Below are 9,794 nucleotides of genomic sequence, written 5' to 3' on the forward strand. Positions count from 1 at the left end.
CATCTGATTTACCGCCCACATCTCTGCTTTTCTTTGGCAAAAAAGTAAAAGATGATACGCAATATTAGTCTGACAAAATAACCTTAACTCAAGATCCCCTTACAGCTTTTCCCAGAGTATTTAATCGCATCTCACAGTCTTAATCAGCGTATGAAGTTTGCTCAGTTTTCAGGGCCACCTCTTATCAAATGGCTAAAGTTAAATACTAAATCACAGGATGCATGGCCAGATTAAGCTGTTTGGAGGCCCTGGGCAAAATAATTGCTGTTAGGCTCCTGTTAGTCTTGCATTGCCAGACTAGCCAGACCCTCCTCCACAGCGCTGTGGAGGAGGGTCTGGCTAGTCCATACAGCATTCCGGGATGGGAGAAAAACGTGCTCTGGTTTATTGGCATTTCTTTAAACCAATCACAATCGTCTTGGGTGGTGCTAAGCACCGGACGGAGCAATGGTGCCGCTGCAAAATAGCCTCGGGAAGGAACTTGTTTTGGTGGAACATGTATACGTTCAAAGGATGTTTTAGTCATGCAACAGAAAACTCAGATTGGACAGATAGTCTAGCTAGCTGTCTTGATTTACCATGCAGAGATCTGAGGAGCAGTTAACCATAGTCCTCATAAATTGACCAGAGTTTAAAATGCCAACACAAAGAAAGCGGAAGGTGGAATGTCACCTGAACAATCCCGGAAAAGAAATGCCGTGATATAGACTAGGCTCCTGTTGTTTCCAAGTTCCCATCAAGTACATCTCTATTATTCACAGAGACCTTGAAACGAACCAGTACTCATATGGGTTTTTTCCATTGGCTCTTTTGGCCATGCCAAGCCAAACCATGCCGTGCTGATTTGCGTTTCCATTACTAGTTTTCGTCACTAGCCGTGCCCGAGATGGAGCTTCTGGGAATAGGTCCAAAACTCGCCCGACCTGCCTCCAAGCGGGCTGCTGGGCTGATGCGCTGAGCCAGGCCAAGCCAAGTCAGCATGTGTATGGAAAACCATACTATACTGGAACAATACTATGATGCTCTAGGTTTTCTGTTTGTCACTTAGTTTGTGGTAATTTTACAAAACACAAGATTATTTAGGAAAATGCACCATATGTAATATATATATATATAAACATAATTTGTATGTATGCAGGCCCCAGTTGATATAATGAACTTACCAACTTACACCCAGTAAACCTGGGGCTTTTGGGGCTGCTGGAGGTCTGGGGCCACAGGGCAGTTTCACACATTGCTCATTGGTAATTCAGCCTTAATGTAACGAGAAATTAGTCAATTTAATGCCAAATGAGCAAACTTGAAAACTCTGGAAAAAGCAAGTAAATTGAGTTGGGTTTCAGTCTTTTCAGTCAGATTTTTAGGTCTAAGTAAACACCCCGACATCCCCATAATGACACAATGTTTTTTAATTTAATGTTACATCCATCAGCCATCTGGGACACTGAATGTTTACCACTTTAATAAGTCAGCTAGTGAATTGGCACGACTTTGTGCCAACCTGCCACCTCACCCTCACCCCACCCTCATGTCCACATCTCTGCCTGCTATTGTTTCCCCCGATGATATCCAACGTCTGCTACCTGTCCCGCCCACATGAGGCGAGATCAAAGGCTCTGACTGTGAACAACGGCGCACAGGAACCTTAACAGGAAGTCAAACTAAGATCACACAGATGCGCTTTGATTGGTGGAGGCAAGGCTTTGACGTCCATATGCAGTCATTACTCTGCTAGACACTTTCCAAAATGGGTTGTTGTAGTACAACAGACGTGGCCTTGACCCCCTTCAAAGAGAATCCGTTACAAAGCAGTAGAGATGCCTTTATCAGTAGGAGGAAATAGTCTGAAATATGAAGGATTTGATCACAAAAAAAGAAAATATAGATGAAAACACAATGTAGGTTAGTGTAGAGACATCAAACCAGAGCACAGCTGAGCATGGAGGCCATGGGAAAAAAACTGCTCACTGTCTGTCACCGCGAACCTCAACCTCATTGAAATACACTCCAATCATTCCACCATAGACGGATACAAGAGAGTGAGACCCCCAATTTTGAGTCTTGAACCCCTTCATTTGGAACCTGGATCAGCCATGCAAGTTGTTCCACACAGGCATCGACCCAGACAGCCATGGGACTGTGGTCAACCAGGGGGCCTCGTCTGGAACCTGGCCAGGCGCCACTGTGGTAGCTGATCCCCCTACCATGTGACCAATCCATAGGACCAATCATGTGACTTTATGCTGCCTGATACCCTCTTCTAACCAATGCAAGACTCAGTATCAACCAATGCCAATCTGCTGACATGTGTAGATGACAGCTGCTTGGCCAAGAAGAAGTGGAACTTATCCATCAAAAAGAAATTAACAGGGTTATTATTGTAGCTTACAGACAAATGCAGTATTACTGAAATAGTGGAATATAGGCATCACTTAAATTATAGGAGAGTGGGGTAATACAGAATACCATTAGAGAAGATATCATATGTCTATAAGCTTGGAACAATACATTGCATTGCTCCTGTTTTTAGGAGACAAGCGCCTGGTAATTTAATGACCAACATATGTGACCAAATCATTTGAAGTCTGAAACAAATCTTCCAAAGTAGTTTTTTTCCCCCAAAAGGGCTGACAGAAAGAAAAGGCATTATATTTCCCTTCCTAATCACATGGTAAGAATCTTAAGAGATTATGTATCTCACAAATGCTTTGGGAAATGTAGAAGACAGGGGTTTTGACGTTGAGGGCCAGAAACCCAATCTGCCACCAGTGTAGCGCGGCGGTATCGGATGCTGTGCTGCTAAATGGGCGCTGAGGACTTGAGGTATGATAGCTGAGTATAGCTTGAGGTATGATAGCTGGTTAGGCCGCGCCGGGGGATTCTGTGTGCATCCTCCCTGCAGCTGTAGGAAAAGCATCTTTTGTAAAAAGAGTGAGCACCATTGTCCTCCTTTGGTGTTTATGTTTGTCTTAAATTTCACCTAGTGCACAGTGCAGCCGCACCAAGCCACAGGATAGGCATTGTTCTGGGCCCGTGCAGGAATGGTAGCCTGCAGTCACCTTCTTTCTGACTGTCGCCATTGTCCCACCACCAACCCCCCAAACTTCTTTGTTTTTGCTCCCCACCACAGACAGCTCAGATTGTTGCCTGATGTTGCTTCCTCTCGTCCCATTGTTTCCACGTCTCCTCTTCTGTATGACTTTTCTTCTCCTTGTAGGTCAATGTGTGTGTCGGTTGGCTGATTGGTTGGAGGGGATGGGAGTGTGGGGTTGGAGGGGGGTTAGGGTACACAGAGTGCATGTGAAGTTTTATGGCTAACCGCATGTGTTTTTGAATCTTTGAGCTTCCACGTTGTTTCCCAGAGTGAGGGGTTGGGGAGAGTCTGTTAGCATGGGGATGGGGCAGAGAGAGGGAAGTAGGGTATGAGAGAGAAAGAGAGAGAAAAAGTTAAAGAACCAGGACTCGGACATGTGGTTCTTGTTTGGGGCACTGCATGCAGAGATGATGGGTCTGGCTTCTCTTTGCTCCAACCTGCATCTACAATCTAAACATACCACTGATTATTAAACAATATGGATGCTCTCATGCCCCCACGATGTGAACCAGAAAAGGATAAACACAGCAGGATCACAACAAATCAGCCTCACACTTTGTTATTAAGGCAAGCTGTTTTCTTCACTAAAGTATGCACAGAATTGCAGGACACATTCTTGTATTACAAATCTATCATATTTCCTTTGTATTAGTCTACAGTATATCTCCAACGTCCAAGATCAGGTTACTTGTTGGTTGTAACTGTGTGGGAGCATAGTAGCATGATGCCTCTGGACTCTGTGAATTCACTACAGTATGTAGTAAAGTTAGACTGTGAACTACGTGAACACCAAACCACAGCCCCCCCTTCATTCTAAATACAAGCAACACCCACATAACTCCATGGCCTCTGGGCTGTTTTACATGTGCACACAACCCCAAAAACACTATAAGGCCACAACGCAAGGGAAATGATTTTATGTGATATAATCTGTGGCAAAATTACCCATAACAATTACAATTTTATTGAGATGATCTCATAAATGCTTTATTTTGCAGGTTCATAGTCTCTTGACTTCTACTCTAATTTGGAAGTTGACCAGAAAGAACTATGTCATTTGGTACTAAATATAGGGCAAATTTAGTCACTTCTAATTCATTAATTCTGATGAGTAGCTAGTGTAAACTGGAGCCTTTTAGTGCAATTAAATGTGTCTAGGCAAGAATACAATTCAGTTACATGGACACTAAAACTTCCAACACTTGAAAAGATTGAAAGATTAATGCAAATTTACTTTGGTTTAACTGGATAAGTTCTTTCAAGGAAATTCCTATTTTCCCTATAATTACTATACTTCTTTACAGGAAACATCTTGGGAAATGATCAGGAAATTACAGGCCCGCAAAATAAAGCATTACCAGTTATCGCTATAGGTTACTATGATATCCACATTGACTATATTCTATTCTCAGCTATATTTTTTCATTTAAGGAATTTGGCTGCACATAATTCACACAAAGTATGATTTACATTTTTACAAACTTAACCCCAGTGGTGGAATGTAACTTAGCACATTTACTCAAGTACTGTACTTAAGTATACATTTATGGTACTTGTACTTTACTTTAAGTCTTTTCTTTTCATGCCACTTGCTACTTCTACTCCACTACATTTCAGAGAGAAACATTTTTACTCCACTACATTAATCTGACAGCTTTAGTAACTAGTTTTGCATTGAATACTTTTACTTAATACTTTAAGTACATTTTCCTGATGATACTTACATACTTTTACTTAATAACATTTTCAATGCAAGACTTTTACTTGACCTTGGTCTTGTAGTGTAGCCTACTATTAGTAATTTTACTTAAGCAAAGTATCTGTAATTTTTATCTCATGGCTATGCGTCACACTTTAAATAGTCTAGTCTATATCCACGACCTTCCACTTCAGGGATTGCTCCGGTGCAGCCAGAAATTCCACCGGATGTCCGTTGCCTTCCACTTTCTTTGTGTTGTAATTTTAAACTCCGGTGGATTTATGAGGACTATGGTTAACTGCACCGCCCAAGAAGATTGTAATTGGTTTAAAGAAATGCCAATAAACCTGAGCACGTTTCTCTCCCATCCCGGAAGCGAAATTACGAATCCCACTATGGCCACGCCAAGACCCGCCCTACGAAGCAGCTCGATTGGTTGGGGTTAGGTATTTTACCTACCTTTGACAGCAAATAACTTTACATCTGAAGCGTTTAAAGACTCTATTTGTCCATTGTTTATTTCTAAAGAAACACGACAATGTATAAAAGGCTCCATTAACTTGTATCTCACGTTATGGCCCCGTAGCAGACGTTTTTGTAAAAATAGGCTAACGATTGTGTCATAACCACGCGACTTACTGTTGCATAGCCGTATTGTACAGGAGAAGCTCGCAGGCAGTTTCGACTTACATTAGCTGTTTAAGTTTAATTACTAATGTTAACTAGCATTTAAGTTAGCAATAATTAGCCCCTGCCTATGTTATCTCCTTACATATACCTACACTCTCTGTCTCTGCAAGATTCGGAATGATTGAGATTTCTCTTGGCACAGCTACCAGAAGATTTATAACTTTCAGACTGGTTGCTCACGTCATGTCTTCAAGCTCAGTTGGAGGCTGCGCTGTAACGCTCAGCCATCACTGGAAAAGTGCTTCTAATATACTTCACTGGTCTCCGTCCAGAGCAACAGGATCTGTTGGTCCATTTCTTACCTTGAGTGGTTAAGGTTAGGATAGCTGATTGGTCAGGGGATAGGACCTGTACAAATGGGGTTACATTACCTTGTGTAAGCATGGACGCCTGGCCAATAAATGCTATTGAAGGGCGGGTCTTGGCGTGGCCATAGTGGGATTTGTAATATCGCATCCTGCGAAAGAATACTGTGTGGACTAGCCAAACAGAACCCTCCTGTAAAGCGCTGTGGAGGAAAGTCTGGCAATGCAAGACTAGGCTACACTTTAAACAACAACAACTTTAAAGAACTCCGTGGGCTCGAGCACCCACGGAGAATACCGAGCACCCACTGAGCACCCCACGTAAAATTTCCAGCGCCACGGTATCAGAAATAGGGCAGACGCACAACAGGGTTTCCGCTATGTACACCGCGCATGAAAAGTCATAAAGTCGTAGCGCCGTCTGCTCTACTGAACTCAAGCGAACTGTCATCCGCTCTCTCTCCCCCTAGGGTGAGCAGAGCAACTGGAACAGTGACAGGACGTCATCACTCGCGAAGTCATGGCATCCAAATAGACAACAGGGCGAGTACTACTTCACTCAATAAGTGATTAACAGTGACGAAAGCCGCGACATGAAATCTGTACTCACGCCCGTGAAATATAACAGCTACAGTTTATTGGAAAATAGCATTGTGGACACTGAAGTTGATGAATTTACTGTTTATCAGACCCCAGATGAGACAAGAAGCTAACGTTAGCCACGCTGCTGTGACGGTCCCTCTGCCTCTGACTCGCCGCTGCAGGAGACTGTATGTATTCCTCCAACACGCTGTATTAACGTTACTGATTTAAAACCGTTTTCCAGGTTAGTGGGGGTGCATACCACTCAAAACCAACATGAAAAATGTAGCTAGTAATGTTCACTCTGCGTTTTGTTTTGTTGTTAAACTGTGTGTAAAATGAGCGGTGACGTTAAATCACCCTATGGTACTGTCTATTTGCTGGATGGTTTCAAGGTAACGGTCGGTAGCTTACATTAGCAGATAAGCCCATACTCCGTCCAACCTTAAGGTCTGTCTTTATGGATGGAGTATAGTTTGCTCAGTTGTCATCCCCCACCCCATAGCCTACATGACCTCCACCTGTTATGACCACCTTTAGATAAGGTTTCTATTGTCAAACTAATATTTTAAGGTCAAGAATGAACTTTAACATTTAACTATTTTTGGAATGAATAAGCAATGAAATATGAACAACAACAAAAGATCAAAAGAAACAAGTAGTGAAAAACATAAATAAAACACTGGAACATGAGTCACAAGGTATAATATCCTACTTAGATAGCCAACATGAGTCTAGCTCACACATTTTAACATCAGTATTCTTGATATAAAACCCTGGGTAAGACCAGAAAGGTGTACAGGGAGTTAAAATTCTCCAAATTCCCCGATAATCAAATGAAAAAAAAAACAACCTCTCTGTCTCTTAAGCTGTAGAAACCATGGGAACCAACCTTAATCCTGTATCCTAGCATTAGACTACAGCTGGAAAAGACCCATGCTGGTAAGCTTTAATGAGGGAGGACAGTGAAGGCCGTGGTCAAAATCATTACTTGATTACCACATGGCCTTACACAATCATCACTGCTGGTTCTTACAGTTCTACATCCTCCTGGGCGCCCCCTGAATGATGTCATCTCTCCGTCCTCAGCATTTACCTTGTTGGAAAGAAATAAGAAAGGGAGGAAGGAGAAGGAAAGAGCTGGGAAGGGAGGTGGATATGTGTATGAGCTGGGGTCCACTCCTGCTGGTCTGCCTGGGAAAGGAACGGACCTGGCTTCACATCACACACAGCCTGCATCAGCATACGTGTGAGCATGCATGTGAGTGCATTTGCTTGCATAGGAGTGCGTATACTTGTGCGTGACTGGGAGAGCGCACAAAGGGAGGAGAATTGTTTCAAAGGAGAGAATTAGAAAGGATAACAGGGGACGTGTGAGAAAGCAAGGGGAAATCAAGGAGAGGGTGTAAGTAAAAAAAAAAGAACGTTATAAATGTGATGAAAGAAGTCATGTGGAGTGTGACCATGGATGAAGGCTTCACAGGTGCAGGAGAGAAGAAGCACAAGGGTTAATCGATGGATTAAATTTAGATGAGACATACAAAAACCTTGGGTGTCTGCTGACCAAAACTTTTCAGGGGCAAAGAGGGCAGGGGGAGTCATCAGAAGTTGGAATGAGGAAGGGGAGGGAGGAGAAGGCTGTGATCCAGATGAAAAGCAAAAAATGCTAAATGTGGAAAAAGAGCTGCAGTGCTTGCGCGTCCCTGGCTGGGCGTGGGTCAGAGCCGGAGTAAACAAACCCACAGCTTAGCAGCGCGTTTGATCTGTTCAACTGCGAAACACTGAGTGGAGTAAACAGAAAAATTAGACTGGGTCAGCTACACACCAAAACAAGTTAGATGTTCCAAACCAAAAGCAAACGGTAGGGGGTTCTCACCATGGTCTGTGATGACCACTTTTCAGCGCCTCAACTCAGTCTGTCATCATTTATTTTAGGTGTTAATGAAACACGGCACCTTTTACCAAAGTGGGCTTTCGAATTAGACAAGGATGTTCAACTGATTACAATTTTGCTTGTGTTTATAGGATTGTGGCATGTTACAGGATTGTTTATTTATCAGACTAAAAAAGCTTGTGGAATGTATCTAACTCTCCCCTCATACACATGGGGGGTTGTTCAAGAGTCAGATCGCTAGTGGCGACACAAACTAGGTCGCCAGGTCACTCATCACTTGTCTATATCCACGACTTTCCACTTCCGGAATTGCTCCGGTGCTGCCGGTAATTCCACTGGATGTCACTCTTTTTGGCCGGATGTCCGTTACCTTCCGCTTTCTTTGTGTTGGAATTTTAAACTCCGGTCGATTTCTGAGGACTATGGTTAACTGCTCCTCAGATCTCTGCATGGTAAATCCAGCTAGCTAGACTATCTGTACAATCTGAGTTTTCTGTTGCACGACTAAAACAACTTTTGAGCGTACACATGTTCCACCAAAACAACTTCCTTCCCGAGGCTATTTTGCAGCAGCACCGCGGCTCCGTCCGGCGCTTAGCACCGGCCAAGACAATTGTGATTGGTTTAAAGAAATGCCAATAAACCAGAGCATTTTTTTCTCCCGTCCTGGAATTTGGAAGTTTGGAGTAGCCAGACCGTCATCCGCAGCGCTGTGGAGGAGGGCCTGGCTGTCGCATCACTAACAGCATTACTCTTTTGTTCAAACATCATACCATGACCTTTATGTCAACCAATCAATTAGTTATTTGTCACATGAAATCATATGAGGTACAATTCCAGTGAAATGCTATCCCATCAGCTCCTTCAACTTGTGCATGATTCATGATAAAGCAGAATGTGGCTGTCAGATCGGCACACAGAAAAAGAGCTACCTTGTTGAATGACACGGGCACTCCAGGATCCAGCCAAGTCTTGCCGAAAGGACACCACAGAGCCAAACATTGTGCTGGAAACCGAGACCGACGCAGCCACAGAGGCCACCCAGCTCACCGTCCGACGGCTAGCAGGATGCCCAGTGGAGAAGTCACAGTCTGTGTTCAATTTCCTCCATGCTTGCCTCAGTGCCCCCTCTGATGTAGAGATAGAGATGAACGCAGAGATGGTCTTACTTGTCTATTTAGTCGGGATCGTAGCCACAGGTCTTAGCTGATGGCCATCTTCATCTTCACCAACAAGGTTTGTGCAAGTTTTTATGTTTTACAAGTTTGTGATGATTGTATGATAAAGATGAATGATGGAGCAAATGGTGAAGAAAAGGAATCCTTCATTAAAGTAATACACAGTTTCACATTTGTTAGACGTGTGAGAATAATTTCTCATGGGCTTTAGTATCATGATCATTTTCACAATAATTGAAACCTGATCCCCTCAAGATAAAAGTTGATGTGCAAAACCTGTCAAAGGCGCAATGCTCCATTTATCAGCCTGCTGACACTGAACATCAGAGGCACGGTTTTACTTTGGTGGACC

Source organism: Sander vitreus, chromosome 15 (assembly GCF_031162955.1).
Source record: "Sander vitreus isolate 19-12246 chromosome 15, sanVit1, whole genome shotgun sequence".
NCBI lineage: Eukaryota > Metazoa > Chordata > Actinopteri > Perciformes > Percidae > Sander > Sander vitreus.